Here is a 15,889-nt window from a genome sequence, read left to right on the forward strand (position 1 = left end):
TGGGTGCAGTAGCTGGTGGTGGCTCAAAAGGGCTGGCTTTTGATGAATAAATCAATTGGAGGCATGACGAGTGCTGGGCCACTCACTGGTTCTGTAGGTTTTACTGACGGTCTTTCCATTGTCATCAACTCCAACTCGGCGGGGAGCACAGAATATTCTCATCCTAGTCCATTGTGGATTGATACTACAGTTTATTAAATAGCATAGGCTACTGTAGGTACAAACAGTACAACAACAAAAACATCTAGTGTTTGCTTAATATTTTTGGAGTGTTGACAGTCAACATTGTTGAAATTGGCTTCAATGAGTATATGCCTACAGGGTTTTATGCATTGCACTTTCCTCAAATAAAAATACTAGTCTCCCGTAAATTGTATTGTGCGAGACACATCTTCCATTGATGTGGTGTTATAGGACATTTGAATATGTTTGGTGGAGCTTGTCTTTGGTAACTGGACAAGAGGCTGTCCTTTGGAAATGGGGATGGATACAAGCCGAACGGAGTTTGCACTGCAGGTAGGCTGATGTGAATAGAAGGTTTAGAGGCACAACTAGCACGTTGCATATGGGCAACGTGCATCACGGCTGGATAGGCTGTGCTTCCGCTGTCAAAATCCATGCCATAACCAACCGCGTTACCGCTAAGACCAGCTTCTGGTTGGTCTTAAATATCTCCACCAGCGCTGCCTGAAATTGGCACACATTTCTAAGGACACACCTCAGATATCGCCACCCCTCCCACCTCAGCGAGCTCATATAAGACGGGTAAACTGCCAATCCTGGCGCAACCGTTTGGGGAAAAAAATAGCCAAGAAAAATTGCCAACGAGCGTGCATTCGGCATTTGTTTCAAGCCAGCCAAAAATATAGCGCTCCATGACTTTGAATTGAATTACTTTCCTCGAGTGCAAAGTTAATCATACTAGCCTATAAAACAGCCCGGAAATGACATGCTGTTTAATTTGGGCTTCCTACGATGAGGTAGGCCTATTAAACATGGATCAAATGTAATGAAGGACACCACAACACAACCTTTGTTTTGATTCACTTGTTGTGAGTAGATGACAACAGGGATCAAATGAATAGACATGAATATGCAGGGCACATATGTTTTCAGTCAGTTTTCAATGGCATATGGATGAGGCACACAGAGAGAGCGAGAGAGAGGGAACAAGAGAAAACGAGAGAGCGATGGAAAGGATAAACAATGGTGGGGTGGGGTGGGGTGGGGTGGGGGGGAACAGTAAAACAAAGAAGCATTCCTAAAATAAAACCGTTTGGACGGCTCCCGGAGATGAAGAGAAAAAAAGGTACACAGCGTGAGCGTGATTAAATACAATACTGACCTCATTTCTATCTGCCACAGATAGGGGGGGGGGAGATCAGAAATCAACATTTGAGAGGGACCTGAAATCGGGAGAAGATGAGGTATTTTGCCATGATTAATGAGGATTGGTGTGATGGGAGGCAAAGACAACAACATGGGTCATGTCCTGAATAAAAGTGTGTGTGTGTGTGTGTGTGTGTGTGTGTGTCTCTCTCTCTCTCTCTCTCTCCCCCACTATGAGATCATGAGGCTTGCTACCTCACACGTCCCATAGTGTCCTTACACACACCGATGAAAGCTTTTAAAGGCTTCCCGTTTGAGCATGAGTGACCAGAACATTGTGTGCAATCGCTACTGTGGCGTTCCATTTCTTCCCCTTACTTTTTGGGGTTTGGGAGAGCTATGTTTAGCAACATACTGACAAAATCATCCCCATCCATGCATAATCATATTATGTTGGAGGCACTAAGAGCCGGCCGCAAGCTGGGGAATGTAGCTTATGTCACCAGAGGAAGACGACAACACACAACTGCCATTTTCAGGGATTTTTCATATAAAAAGGACACAGAGCCAGAGAAGGATTGGCGAGAGGGGGAAGGGTGGAACTGAAGAGAGAAAAGAAGAGAACTGGAGAGGGAGACGGAGAGAACTGTAGAGGGAGACGGAGAGAACTGCAGAGGGAGACGGAGAGAACTGCAGAGGGAGACGGAGAGAACTGCAGAGGGAGACGGAGAGAACTGCAGAGGGAGACGGAGAGAACTGCAGAGGGAGACGGAGAGAACTGCAGAGGGAGACGGAGAGAACTGCAGAGGGAGACGGAGAGAACTGCAGAGGGAGACGAAGAGAACTGCAGAGGGAGACGAAGAGAACTGCAGAGGGAGACGGAGAGAACTGCAGAGGGAGACGGAGAGAACTGCAGAGGGAGAAGGAGAGAACTGGAGAGGGAGGAGAGAACTGCAGAGGGAGACGGAGAGAACTGCAGAGGGAGACGGAGAGAACTGCAGAGGGAGACGGAGAGAACTGCAGAGGGAGAAGGAGAGAACTGCAGAGGGAGACGGAGAGAACTGCAGAGGGAGACGGAGAGAACTGCAGAGGGAGACGGAGAGAACTGCAGAGGGAGACGGAGATAACTGCAGAGGGAGAAGGAGAGAACTGCAGAGGGAGAAGGAGAGAACTGCAGAGGGAGACGGAGAGAACTGCAGAGGGAGACGGAGAGAACTGCAGAGGAAGACGGAGAGAACTGCAGAGGGAGACGGAGAGAACTGCAGAGGGAGACGGAGAGAACTGCAGAGGAAGACGGAGAGAACTGCAGAGGGAGACGGAGTGAACTGGAGAGGGAGACGGAGAGAACTGCAGAGGGAGACGGAGAGAACTGCAGAGGGAGACGGAGAGAACTGCAGAGGGAGACGGAGAGAACTGCAGAGGGAGACGGAGAGAACTGCAGAGGGAGACGGAGAGAACTGCAGAGGGAGACGGAGAGAACTGCAGAAGGAGACGGAGAGAACTGCAGAGGGAGACGGAGTGAACTGGAGAGGGAGACGGAGTGAACTGGAGAGGGAGACGGAGAGAACTGCAGAGGGAGAAGGAGGGAACTGCAGAGGGAGAAGGAGGGAACTGCAGAGGGAGACGGAGAGAACTGCAGAGGGAGACGGAGAGAACTGCAGAGGGAGACGGAGAGAACTGCAGAGGGAGACGGAGAGAACTGCAGAGGGAGACGGAGAGAACTGCAGAGGGAGACGGAGAGAACTGCAGAGGGAGACGGAGAGAACTGCAGAGGGAGAAGGATAGAACTGGAGAGGGAGACGGAGAAAGAGAAAGATGAATAGGGTAAACCCATTAGTAATTGCCAGTGGATTTTTATTTCTATGCCTCCATTCGGAGAGGATCATGATGGCCAAATGCAAATGATTCCACCCGGCAAACAATATTAGGTTTGCAACGGATCCCATTCATTCTGCTGTGGTGGTGGGGCTGGTTGCCTGCGTGGCTAGGGCGGTGGCGGTGATAGATGGAAGTCTGAACTTTAATCAGAATGGCGCCTGGAGCATTTTCAGGGAGGTAAACAGGTTAATCAGTCAACCCCCCCCCCCCCCCCCACGTCATGTGACCATTTCTGACACCGGCGAGCGATTCATCTCTTTCCCATCAGCGCCTTCGCTGAGGCACCCCCCTCCTCCACCAGTCCCCCCTATGCCGCAGGTTGACGTTTGTCATGAATCTTGCTCTGGAGGCTGAACTGAGCGATTTCCGCTAGATGGGCCAGCTGCAAAGTCAAAATTGTCTGTATCGTAAAGATTTATGAAAACAAAAATGTGCTTTATGGTCTTAACTTAAGGTTACAGTTAGGCATTAGGGTTAGCAGTGTGGTTAAGGTTAGGTTTTAAATCAGATTTTATGACTTTGTGGCTGTGCCAGCTAGTGACCACTCTGCAGAGCAACCTCCAGTACATGAGTCGTCCCAATAAATGCCAGCCTGCCCCCACGCCTCCGCCACTAGCCAACGCTGGGTAACAAATAAACAGAACCACCCCCACCTCTCTCTGTGCGCAACCATTCACTAATATAATGTACAGAATGGGTGGGGGGGTGGGGGGACACACACACAAACACCATCCACTCTGTCACCGAAGCCAGTGAGGAACCCTCCATACCTTCACCAGTGTCCAATATAAGTACAACCCTTGGACAATAAAGTTGTTCAATTCAAAGCAACAATGCTCCCCAGAACATTGTGCCACTCCACCAGAGCCTGACAGACATGTTGGACCATTAACAACATAGCATCTAGGACAGAACAGCCAGAACAGCTTTGCTCAGAGAGGGCCTTGGGAAGACGCTGAATTAGTGGTATGATCTTAGCCCAAAATGCATTTTAGTGCCATTTCGGGGGACTGAGCAAACAGTGTGTGTGTGTGTGTGTGTGTGTGTGTGTATGTGAGCAGTGTTTTGGGAGACAGCCGCAGACTTGCTGGAGTAATCAACGGCTCTACAGCGGCCAAGGTCAACTTCACAAGCGGTTGACACTCATATACGAGGTCGTGTCGACCGCTGTCCAGGCCCGGGCGAGTGGAACAACGGAGCTCCGCGTCACTAGGGTTGTTATTGTCACACTATTTACACGGTTGGCTGAAATTATTATTATTTTTTTTAAATGTTGCACCGCCCAACGCTGTTCATTGATTGGGTGAAGAGTAGGAAACTACTGTGGTGTGGCACGAACTGTACTGTTGGTTCATATTTGCTCAGGATGTTGCAGAAGGATATGGCTGTTGTGCAATATGTCTTGAGTTAGGAAATTGGCTTTATAGGGGGCCCTGGTCGAAGGGAGGGTGGAGGGGGGAGAGTGGGCAGAGCTCTGGCGCCTTATGTGATGTCTTTGTTTTTCTCTGTACTCCAGAGTTCTTCGTAGAAACGATAACTCCCCCACACACACACACACACACACACACACACACACACACACACACACACACGCAGTATTACCTCCAACACTTTTTTCTTCTTATCTGTGTGTGAGCCCTCTATACTGTATATGCACTCCTAGCTAGTATAGGCTATATGTGCAGCCTTCTTCAGTCTCATTACAGGGTTGAAACAATGCTCGAAAAACTAAATCCTCCTTTTGATCTAATTAGCACTATGCGTGTCACACCACCGCCTCAGAGAAAACGCCAACGGACTTCTCAGTCACAGATCGGTGCCTGACTCAACGTGGCAGAGGACAGGAGGGGAGGCGACCAACACCGCCACTGAAAACATTTCTGTTAGTCGTCCATGAGACGCGTGTGTGGTAGGAGGAGGGATAAAGGACAGAAGTGCTGGGCCTGGGAGGCGTGCATTCAAATCAAATTACATTTGACTTTGTTCAGTTGCATTGAGGGGCGGTACAGACAATCTATTCTCGTGGGGGTTTCGCCCTCGCACGTGGGAGCGCTCTCACTCACTCCTATATCCTCCTACCCTGCACTTGTTTCTGCCTGTTTCTATCCATCTCGGTCCACTCACTATTTCTCTCCCACTCTCTTCTTCCTTCTCATTGTGATGGTGGTCAGAGGAAGCCGTGGACCGGTCTGGACACACACACACTTCTCAGCATTCGAGGAATTGCCAGGGAATCTAAATATGGGTGTCATGTTCACGGCGATATTAGGTTCATTGTCTACTACAACTGGGTCTGAACCAGAAGTATGTGCAGCTTTTGTATCTCCTTGACACATACGGAAAATGCAAAGTGAATATAAGATGAGCACAGGTAGGTAGACATGATGATATAGTGGACAGCTTCAAATATGTATATCTCTGGTCTGGTGCATTTCAAGCAGGACTGTCAGTGCTGCAGGCCTGCTGAAAGTGATTCCAGAGAAGGGGGGAGGGAGGGACAGAAGGAGAGGGAGACAGCCATCTGTCAGTGGTTATGGATGAATCTGTCTCGACACCACCGGAGAAGCCCCCCCCCGTCCCCCAACCCATCTGCACCAACCCCCCACATCTCCACACAGAGATAGAGCGAGAGAGAGACAGAGAGAGAGAGAAAGGGCGGGACAGATGAAGAGAGAGGGAGAGATACACTGTAGTCAGAAACAGTAGGTAAGGAGGGAGGCAGAGCGGAATAGAGAGACAGATCGATCTCAAACGAGAGAGAAATAAGATGGGGGGAAAGGGAAGAAAGAAATAGAGATGGACAGCCAGCGACTGGGCGAGGATGCCTTTTCCCAGCCTCCATTTGCACAAAACTTTCATTACCACCAATTTAGGCTGGGAGCCATATCTGTGCTGCCATTAGGGCTGGCCCACATAAATCAGTCCAATCTTCCTCGCGGGCCCTTAAATTACACCTCCGAGTTGGTTATTAAAATGTGTCGCCTGTCTCACAACACCCAGCGCGGCTGGAGATTGGACAGGGGCCCCAGACAAATCTGTTTCAGGGGGAGAGAAAAAGAGGGAGGCCTCGTCTACCAGCCAGCCCACACATAACAGGGGGAAGAAGAGAAAAATCTGCCGGCTCAGACAAGCAAATCAGAGTAGCGGGATAGGAGCCTATCATCTGGTTTGATTTATACACTCCTGTCGATCTGGTTCAGTCTGGCTCGCAGCTCCCTCACCTCCTTCTCCCCACCCCCCTCCCTCACCTCTAGAGAGTACTTCTACCCCCCACCCCCCATTCCCAATTCCATTACCATCAACACCCCCCCCCCCATCACGTCGAAACGCAGCCTCAACGCCTCCCCTCGCAACACTCAATCAAACCCACGGCCAGATAAGACCGGTGATGAATGGCCTAATTGAAGGGAGCGCTGGGTAATGTTGCGTCGCTCCGGTTTGGAGGCGAGAGCCGAGGGTGATTAGCCTGTAGGATTTATTGTTATTGCTGCGCGTCTGGGTGGGTTAACACTGGCAGACAGAGTCCTGTAGACGGACTGGCAAGCTCACACCTCAGCCCTTTTTTCTTCTGGATTTCATTGAAATCTTGGTAGTCCTGACAACACGCAGTAATCGGCCTCCACTTCAAAACACACACACAGGCAATGAGAGGACATTTCCACTTAAAATGTGTCCGACAAGAAACACAGTGATCTATAATTCATGGTCATGAAATGTGGCTTTTCCCCTCCTACCCCCTTCCTGCTTTCAGCTCAGAGACATGAAGCATAGTGTTTTTCTCTGGCGGGGAGTAGGCTTCAACAACAACCACGGGGCAGAGAGAAATCCCTGGGGGTTTCGGCTGCAAATGGGATGATATCATTAGGTTTTCTGCACAAAATAGTCGGAAACGGTCTCAACCTTTCACATGTCAAAATGATCGCGCCTCATTCAACAGGATCCATGGAGCCCAGACTGCTTCGCTCGCCACAAATGGCTACGGATCGGGATCTAGTTCAGCGAGTTCAACTTGAAGAGGAGATATGTCGACCTCAGGCGTATTCTCAGTCGTAGATGCATCTGATTATCTTAACGTTGGCCTGCCTGTAAATGCTTGTTCTTGTGGTCTAAGTTGATCTTCACGGGTCCGGACTTGTGGCACATGGGAAGATGATTCCATTTAAGGGGAAGCCAGAGGAAGGATGTACTGGTATACTATGTAAAGCAAATCTCTTGGCGTTCAACGGTGGCAAACACAGGTCACGTTAAAGAGTTGTCGTACCTCGGCACAACATCCAAAAAGGACGTGGAAAATCTAAATCTACCTGCGTACCATTTTCCGGTAGAAACGGCGAGCATGTATTCTGTCCTCTCGTGTGACACGCGATCGAGAACAAGAAACAAACCGCTGCTAAATATAAGCGCTTGCTTGTCCTCGCCACAGTGTTGACATTCAAACAAAGAACAGACACATTTACAGGGGCCTGTACCTATGCCATTTTCCATCTGACCCTCCGCCACAGTGAGACTACAGCTTCCTCTTCAAATGAACACCAACAGTGCATTTACACACACTCCAATGACCGCATGAAAGCACACTACCACAGAAACTATAGGGAGAGAGTAAGTGTACACACACACACACACACACACACACACACACACACACACAGCAATCACGTCACACGCACAGCAATCCAAAACTAACCACAAGTGTATACAACATTACCCTTAAGGAGTAGCTTTCACTACCAGTAGGACACAGTGCAGTGTTTGTGATAATGAGTGATACGGTAAGCTGGAGTTGACTCTCTCGTGTGCGTGTGTGTGCGTGTGTGTGTGTGTGTGTGCGCCTGCCTACCGGTGATCTCCTCTTCCCTGCTCTAATGACAGTGCTCAGACTGATGGAGTGGTCTACTCACCGGCCAACTGTGCTTCCGGGTGGATGGCAGGTGGCCTCGATAGCTTGGGTACCTTTTCTGTGAGAGAGAGAGAGAGAGAGTGAGAGAGAGAGAAAAAGAGAGAGCGAGAAGGAGAGAGAAAAAACAAAGCAGAAAAAAAACGAGAGAGTAAGCAATAGTGAGAGAAAGAGGGAGTAAAAAGAGAGAGAAAGAAAGTGGGAAAGATCAAAAGCGTGTGGGGGGGAAGCAAAAAACAGAGAGAGAGAGAGAGAGAGAGAGAGAGACAAAGAGAGGGACAAAAGGAAAAGGACATTAGCTTAAATTAAGTTTATTAGCTGTATTAGTCAGGGAGGGCTGGAGCTGTCCCCCCCACCACCACCACTCCTACCCCTAGGCTCCCAGGTCTCCTTGCAGTCTCCCCCACAAATGACAGCCATTTGAGCCTGGCTCAGCTGGGAGGGTCAGCCATGACGGAATCCATTACATTACAGCTTACTCACTCACTATACCACACTTAATTTGGTTTCCTAATGGTCACTCACACTGACAAATGTTGCTACTGTAACAACGTTAGGACGCAGTGCTTTAAATTCATAGGATACAGGCGGAGATAGAGGCGGAGAGCCCTACAAAGCCTTCACTCACTGGCAATGTGTTTTGCTGTGCAACTAAGTATTCATTAGGGTACACCGTAGCGAAAACACTTCCTAAATGTACAAGTTCATGTTGTCCCTGCCTGTTTTGGTCCATTTTCTTCCGTTTTGTACCTAATGAATATGACCATGGACTCATGGCTTCAGCCATGTTGTAAAGGCCCAGTCTTGAATACAGGGAGAGGAGATGCAGTCCCATGTATTGTACCCACAGCTGCCTGTGTCCTCCAGACAAGTGACAGATATGGGATGAAGTGAGAGGGAAAGAGGGGGAGGGGGGGGGGGGATAAAACAGGATAAGTTCCATTTTTCATCCCTCCCATCAAGTCTGAAGGCAAGCTGAGCCACTAATGTCCATTGTGTCTGGTGAGGAGGGCCCAACTAAATGTGTGTCTGGCACAAGTGTGTGTGAGTGTGTGTAAACCTATCTTACTACAGTATGTCTATGGATGTGTGTGTGTGTGTGTATGACATGAAAACATATGGGTGTGTGTGTGTGTGTGTGTGTGTGTGTGTGTGTGTGTGTGTGTGTGTGTGTGTGTGTGTGTGTGTATACATAGTGATTGACTGATGTGTCTGTGTGTGTGCGCGCATGCTTGCGTGTGTGTGATCAACTGATGCGTGTGATAGAGAAAGGGTAGGTCATGGCAGTAGCCCCACAGCCACCAGACAGACAGGCCCCACCAACCCAGCTGGTTCATGATATCCATTATGATTTACGTGCCAAGAGGAGCCCGCCGCCGAACAAAGACACACAGACACACACACAGAGAGTGAGTATGAGTGTGTGTGTGTGCGTGAGAGAGAGAGAGCTTCCACTGTTTCATATTTCCCCTCCTGTCCATCCATTCATCCCTCCTTCATTTCTCCTTTTCCTCCTCTCTTGACCAGGCTGGCTGTTCCTGCCTCTAGGAGTGCAAGCGTTGGGCCGTTTTCCGTTTGCAACTAGAGAGGGCATTTTTGGATTCTGCACATGTAAAATCAAACCGCTCAGTTCTACAAAGGCCTCGATCGGAACTACAGACAGAGCAACGGTAACGATCGTGCTGCATCTGAAATGAAGACATGGCCAGCTGGATTGATTTGTAGCCCAGCAGCCCTGCAGAACAGTAATGTGCCAGAACTAGAAAGTGATTTGTTCAATGTTATCAGTTAGAGGGTTTATTTGTCCGCTGAAAACCGAGGCAGCTGTCAAACACACTGTAGACACATTATAACCTTTGGCTCTGGGAATGAAGCTAATTTTATTTTTATTGGCTAGCTACGCACTCCTATTGGCTAGCTACGCATACTTAATAACTGACTTGGCATTCTGATAGGCTAGCTCCACGTTCACTCATTGTTGATAACACAACAAAGCACAATGAATGAAGGATCAGACCAGATCTGATGCATGTAACCTGGCAGTGGAGGATTTTGAGAAAAATAGGAGGTTATACTTGTTGTTTTATGATTCAGTTCTTTATGATTTGTTTCTTTATGAGGCTTCAGCAGCATAATCGTCCAACGCTCGCTCACTCACTCACTCACTCACTCATTTGGTGGGAAACAATGGAGGGATTCTCATGAAGCTGGGATTTAAAGAGTATTCATGGGCCGCCAACAGAATTAGAGGGCCAAATGCCAAGGAGCAGATCGGGGTCCTCTTCAGCTGGAGAGACTGACTGACAAACAACGAGGACAGGGAGCACAGGGTGACCAAAGAGAGATGGAGAGAGGGAGCACAGGGTGACCAAAGAGAGATGGAGCGAGGGAGCACAGGGTGACCAAAGAGAGATGGAGAGAGGGAGCACAGGGTGACCAAAGAGAGATGGAGAGAGGGAGCACAGGGTGACCAAAGAGAGATGGAGAGAGGGAGCACAGGGTGACCAAAGAGAGATGGAGAGAGGGAGCACAGGGTGACCAAAGAGAGATGGAGCGAGAGCAGTAGATAGAGGAAAGGAGAGGATGAAGAGCGAGAGAGATGGAGGGAGAGTGGTAGATAGAGGAAAGGAGAGGATGAAGAGTGAGAGAGATGGAGGGAGAGTGGTAGATAGAGGAAAGGAGAGGATGAAGAGCGAGAGAGATGGAGGGAGAGCGGTAGATAGAGGAAAGGAGAGGATAAAGAGTGAGAGAGATGGAGGGAGAGTGGTAGATAGAGGAAAGGAGAGGATGAAGAGCGAGAGAGATGGAGGGAGAGCGGTAGATAGAGGAAAGGAGAGGATGAAGAGCGAGAGAGATGGAGGGAGAGCGGTAGATAAAGGAAAGGAGAGGATGAAGAGCGAGAGAGATGGAGGGAGAGCGGTAGATAGAGGAAAGGATAGGATGAAGAGCGAGAGAGATGGAGGGAGAGCGGTAGATAGAGGAAAGGAGAGGATGAAGAGTGAGAGAGATGGAGGGAGAGCGGTAGATAGAGGAGAGGATGAAGAGCGAGAGAGATGGAGGGACACGTAGAAGGGTAGATAGAACAATAAAGAGAGCAGGGAGATGGAGAGATGAGGGGGCTAGGCAGTGGGCAAAGAGGGCCAGGAAAGCAGACACACTGAACATATGCCCGCCAGAAACAGACCTGGGCAGTGAACTGTGAAGGCCCCTCGTGTGAGCCTGCCTCTGGTCAGATACAGATACACCCCCTTCCTCAGACAGATACACACACACACACTAAGATACGTATTGCTATCATCAAATGCAATCAGCTCTACTGTACTCCAGCCAGCATGCAGCCGGGGTGGCATTGAATAAAATACAGTGTATCCTGTATTCTATTCTACAGTGTTTTAGTCAATGCCACTCCGACATTGCTCAATTTAATATTTATACATTTCTTAATTCCATTCTTTTACTTTTAGATTGGTTAGATATTACTGCACTGTTGGAGCTAGGAACACAAGCACTTCGCTACACCCACAATAACATCTGCTAAATATGTGCATGTCACCAATAAAATTTGATTTGAGTCATCCATCCATGATACTCCCTGAGGACAGGAGGAATGGAGGGTCACACACACATGGACATGTCCCCAACTCCTCGTAGTGACCTAGATCCTTAGGCCACTGCTGACCACTGACCCCTGACCACAGAGAAAATTTGACAAACACAGTCAAATACATGCCAGACTCAATTAATCCAACTAGTCTAATTCTGTCCAAACAACAAGCAACACAATGCTGAACTGAAGCCTCAAAACAGGCCAAAGAGCCCAATGAAGATCAGATGGGTGAAAAAAACATAGATTTTACAGATGGTTGAATTCCCATTGATGTAGCTCACTTAGCATACTGTCCACACCACCAGGGGAACAATAACATTGGTCTTTGGGTTTCTGAGACAAACCTCCAAACGTTCTCTTACAGTAAACATTATTCCTCAGTCCAACCACCAAATTGGGTTCAACAATACCTCAGTAAACTTTGACGAGTAGAACGCTATGCCGCACTGCCAGGGCCAATCACTGTACGGCCCAGGTGGTTCTCGTTGACTCGGCAAACTCCTCGGAGGGGTGCCGTGCCAGAGGAAATTGGCTCATCCACGGCTCGTTTATTGCGCTAGCGAGCACCGCCGGGCTAGCGGAGGCCCTCCGAACCAATACCCGTTTTGTCTCTTAGCTCTGGCTCGAGGAACCTTTCAGGAGCCAGTTATCCAGCCGCGTCAGAGCAGCTGGGAGCCCTGGGAGCAGTGTTGGAGGAGAGGATGCCATCCAAGGCACAATTAAAGACACCCCTTTTCCATTTGCCTAGCTTCTAGTCTAGAGCCTAGCTAGCAATAGCTCCCATTGTATATAACCATCTGGGGCTAATAGGGGGCTCAGCTTCCCTCCACTGAAGAGGACTTCCTCTAATGAAGAGGGTCTTGACGGTGTTAATTAAAACCACCATCTTGGACAATAGAGGCTCTTTGTCGTGTGAAAACTGTGGGAGATGGGTTCATGGGACCATCAGGGTTCCGTACTCAAAGAGTCTCAGGGCAGGACTGCTGATCTAGGATGCGTTTTCATTATGAGCCAAAAGGCTCATCTGATCCTAGATCAGCACTCTTACACTGAGACGCTAATACGGGCCCAGGTGTAAAGCTTCATTGGTCCATGGGGATGAGTGCCCCCTACTTGCCCATCTCCCCGAACAGCAACTTTTCTATTCAGGCAAGCCCCAAACTGAAGTAGTACCCCTCCTTAGTTTCAACTGTCAAGCAGCGTCTGAAGATAGTTATCCTCAACATAATCTGCACCCCAATTTCTGCCTGAGCACATCCCTCCCTCCTCTGCTAAGCTAACTAATCAGCAGAGATATTCATCATCATCTTGGCTGTGTGTGTGTGTGTGTGTGTGTGTGTGTGTGTGTGTGTGTGTGTGTGTGTGCATTTTGGTGGTAATTTGGCCTGCGTTATTGCTTCTCTTCTCCCTGTGTGTCAGTGTTAATGCTGCAAACCCAGTGGGGAGCTGCAGCGAGAGAGAGAGAGAAAAAGAAAAGGAGAGAGCCCCCGGCTAGCCCATTAAAGGGAGGCCTTCTCCTCATTTAAAGGGAGGCCTTCTCCTCATTCCGAGAGAGGCACTGCCAGGGCCACACTGCTGCACTGCAACCATAGAAACTAATATAAACTCAGCAAAAAACGAAACGTCCCTTTTTCAGGTCCCTGTCTTTCAAAGATAATTTGTAAAAATCCAAATACCTTCACAGATCTTCATTGTAAAGGGATTCCAACACTATTTCCCATGCTTGTTCAATGAACCATAAACAATTAATGAATATGCACCTGTGGAACGGGTCGTTAAGACACTAACACCAAAACACCTTTCTAACACCTTTCTGAGTCAAAGGTGAACAAGGTGATTAGCTCACTAAAGAACTCTAAAGCCAAAGATGTGTTTGGGATGGACTCTACCTTTCTTAAAAACTACAAAGAGTCACTCATTGGCCCTATTACTAAGGTCACCAACACATCTATTGGTCTCGGTGTGTTTCCAAGGGTATGGAAGTCGGCCATAATAACGGCCATCTTTAAATCAGGCGACCCTGCTGACGTGAGTAACTACAGGCCCATTAGTATACTACCTGTGGTGTCAAAGGTTGTTGAAAAGTGTGTAGCAGAACAACTGATTGCCCACCTCAACAACAGCCCCTTCACATTACACTCCATGCAGTTTGGCTTCAGAGCGAAACACTCCACAGAAACGGCCAACTGCTTTCTTCTGGAAAATGTGAAGTCCAAGATGGACAAAGAGGGTGCTGTTGGGGCTGTGTTTCTGGACCTAAGGAAGGCTTTTGATACTGTTAACCATGAGATTCTCATCACAAAATTGTCCAAGTTCAACTTTTCCCCTGATGCCTTGAGATGGATGAAATCATACCTTGAAGGCAGAACTCAGTGTGTCAGAGTGAGCAATGAGCTGTCGCCCACTCGTAGCTATGATGTGGGCGTGCCCCAAGGGTCAATACTGGGGCCCCTCCTGTTCAGCCTGTACATTAATGATCTGCCTTCTGTCTGTACTGGGTCTGAAGTTCAAATGTATGCAGATGATACAGTGATATATGTGCATGCAAAGAGCAAACAACAAGCTGCACAAGAACTCACTACTGTAATGGTCCAGGTTACAAAGTGGCTCAGTGACTCGTGTTTGTATCTCAATGTGAAAAAAACTGTTTGCATGTTCTTCACAAAGAGGGCAACAGATGCTACTGAGCCAGATGTCTATGTGTCAGGGGAGAAGCTCCAGGTGGTATCCGATTTTAAGTACCTTGGCATCATACTTGATTCCAACCTCTCTTTTAAAAAGCATGTGAAAAAGGTCATTCAAATAACCAAATTCAACCTAGCTAATTTCCGATTTATATGAAATTGTTTGACTACAGAGGTAGCAAAACTGTACTTCAAATCTATGATACTCCCCCACTTAACATACTGCTTGACTAGTTGGGCCCAAGCTTGCTGTACAACATTAAAACCTATTCAGTCTGTCTACAAACAGGCTGTCAAAGTGCTTGATAGGAAGCCCAATAGCCATCATCATTGTCACATCATTAGAAAGCATGAGCTCTTGAGTTGGGAAAAATCTTGTGCAATACACAGACGCATGTCTTGTATTCAAGATCCTAAATGGCCTGGCTCCCCCTCCACTCAGTATTTTTGTTAAACAGAAAACCCAGACATATGGCAGCAGATCCACAAGGTCTGCCATGAGAGGTGACTGTATAGTTCCCCTAAGGAAAAGCACCTTTAGTAAATCTGCATTCTCTGTGAGAGCTTCCCATGTCTGTAATACACTGCCATCATAACTGCACCACATATCACACTTTCACAAAATGCTTGAAGACATGGCTAAAGGTCAATCAGATTTGTGAACATGGTCCCTAGCTGTGTGTTGCCGCTTTCCATGTTGTCTGTTGTCTGTAGCTTGTGAGGTGTGGAAACACTTTGTTACTTTTATGAATTTTGTCTTGCTGCTTTTTGTTTTATGTTGCTCTGTCTGTATGCTACGTCTTGCTTGTCCTATGTTGCTCTGTCTGTATGCTATGTCTTGCTTGTCCTATGTTGCTATGTCTTGCTTGTTCTATGTTGCTATTGTCTATATTGTAATTGTTTTTAATAACCTGCCCAGGGACTGCGGTTGAAAATTAGCCGGCTGGCTAAAACCGGCACTTTTACTGAAACGTTGATTAATGTGCACTGTCCCTGTAAAAATAAAAAATAAACTCAACTCACACACAAAAGAAAGATGCCCAGGGTCCCTGCTCATCTGCGTGAACGTGCCTTAGGCATGCTGCAAGGAGGCATGAGAACTGCAATTTATTGCCCTGGCCACATCTGCAATGTCTGTACTGTGAGACGCCTAAGACAGCGCTACAGGGAGACAGGACAGACAGCTGATTGTCCTCGCAGTGGCAGACCATGTGTAACAACACCTGCATAGGATCAGTACAGCAAAACATCACACCTGCGGGACAGGTACAGGATGGCAACAACAACTGCCCGAGTTACACCAGGAACGTACAATCCCTCCATCAGTGCTCAGACGGTACGCAATAGGCTGAGAGAAGCTGGACTCAGGACTTGTAGCCTGTTGTAAGGCAGGTCCTCACCAGACATCACAGGCAACAATGTCGCCTATGGGAACAAACCCACCGTCGCTGGACCAGACAGGACAGGCAAAAACTGCTCTTCACTGATGAGTCG

The 15,889-nt window shown here is 48.2% G+C and overlaps 1 protein-coding gene across 5 annotated transcripts in view; it reads right to left on the reverse strand.

Annotated features, from left to right (window-relative positions):
• The window catches only part of LOC139368116 (retinoic acid receptor, alpha a), a 216,458-nt gene that overhangs the window by 155,355 nt on the left and 45,214 nt on the right, over nucleotides 1–15,889 (reverse strand). For 4 of the 5 annotated variants that reach the window (XR_011626926.1, XR_011626924.1, XM_071106693.1 and 1 more), the window contains exon 2: nucleotides 8,109–8,165. The gene's annotated coding sequence lies outside the window, so the exon portion shown is untranslated. Of the gene's footprint in view, nucleotides 1–1,345; nucleotides 1,407–8,108; nucleotides 8,166–15,889 lie in introns of all 5 variants that reach the window. The other variant, XM_071106696.1, reaches the window with a different exon arrangement.

Source organism: Oncorhynchus clarkii, chromosome 16, assembly GCF_045791955.1.
Source record: "Oncorhynchus clarkii lewisi isolate Uvic-CL-2024 chromosome 16, UVic_Ocla_1.0, whole genome shotgun sequence".
In the NCBI taxonomy this organism is placed as follows: domain Eukaryota; kingdom Metazoa; phylum Chordata; class Actinopteri; order Salmoniformes; family Salmonidae; genus Oncorhynchus; species Oncorhynchus clarkii.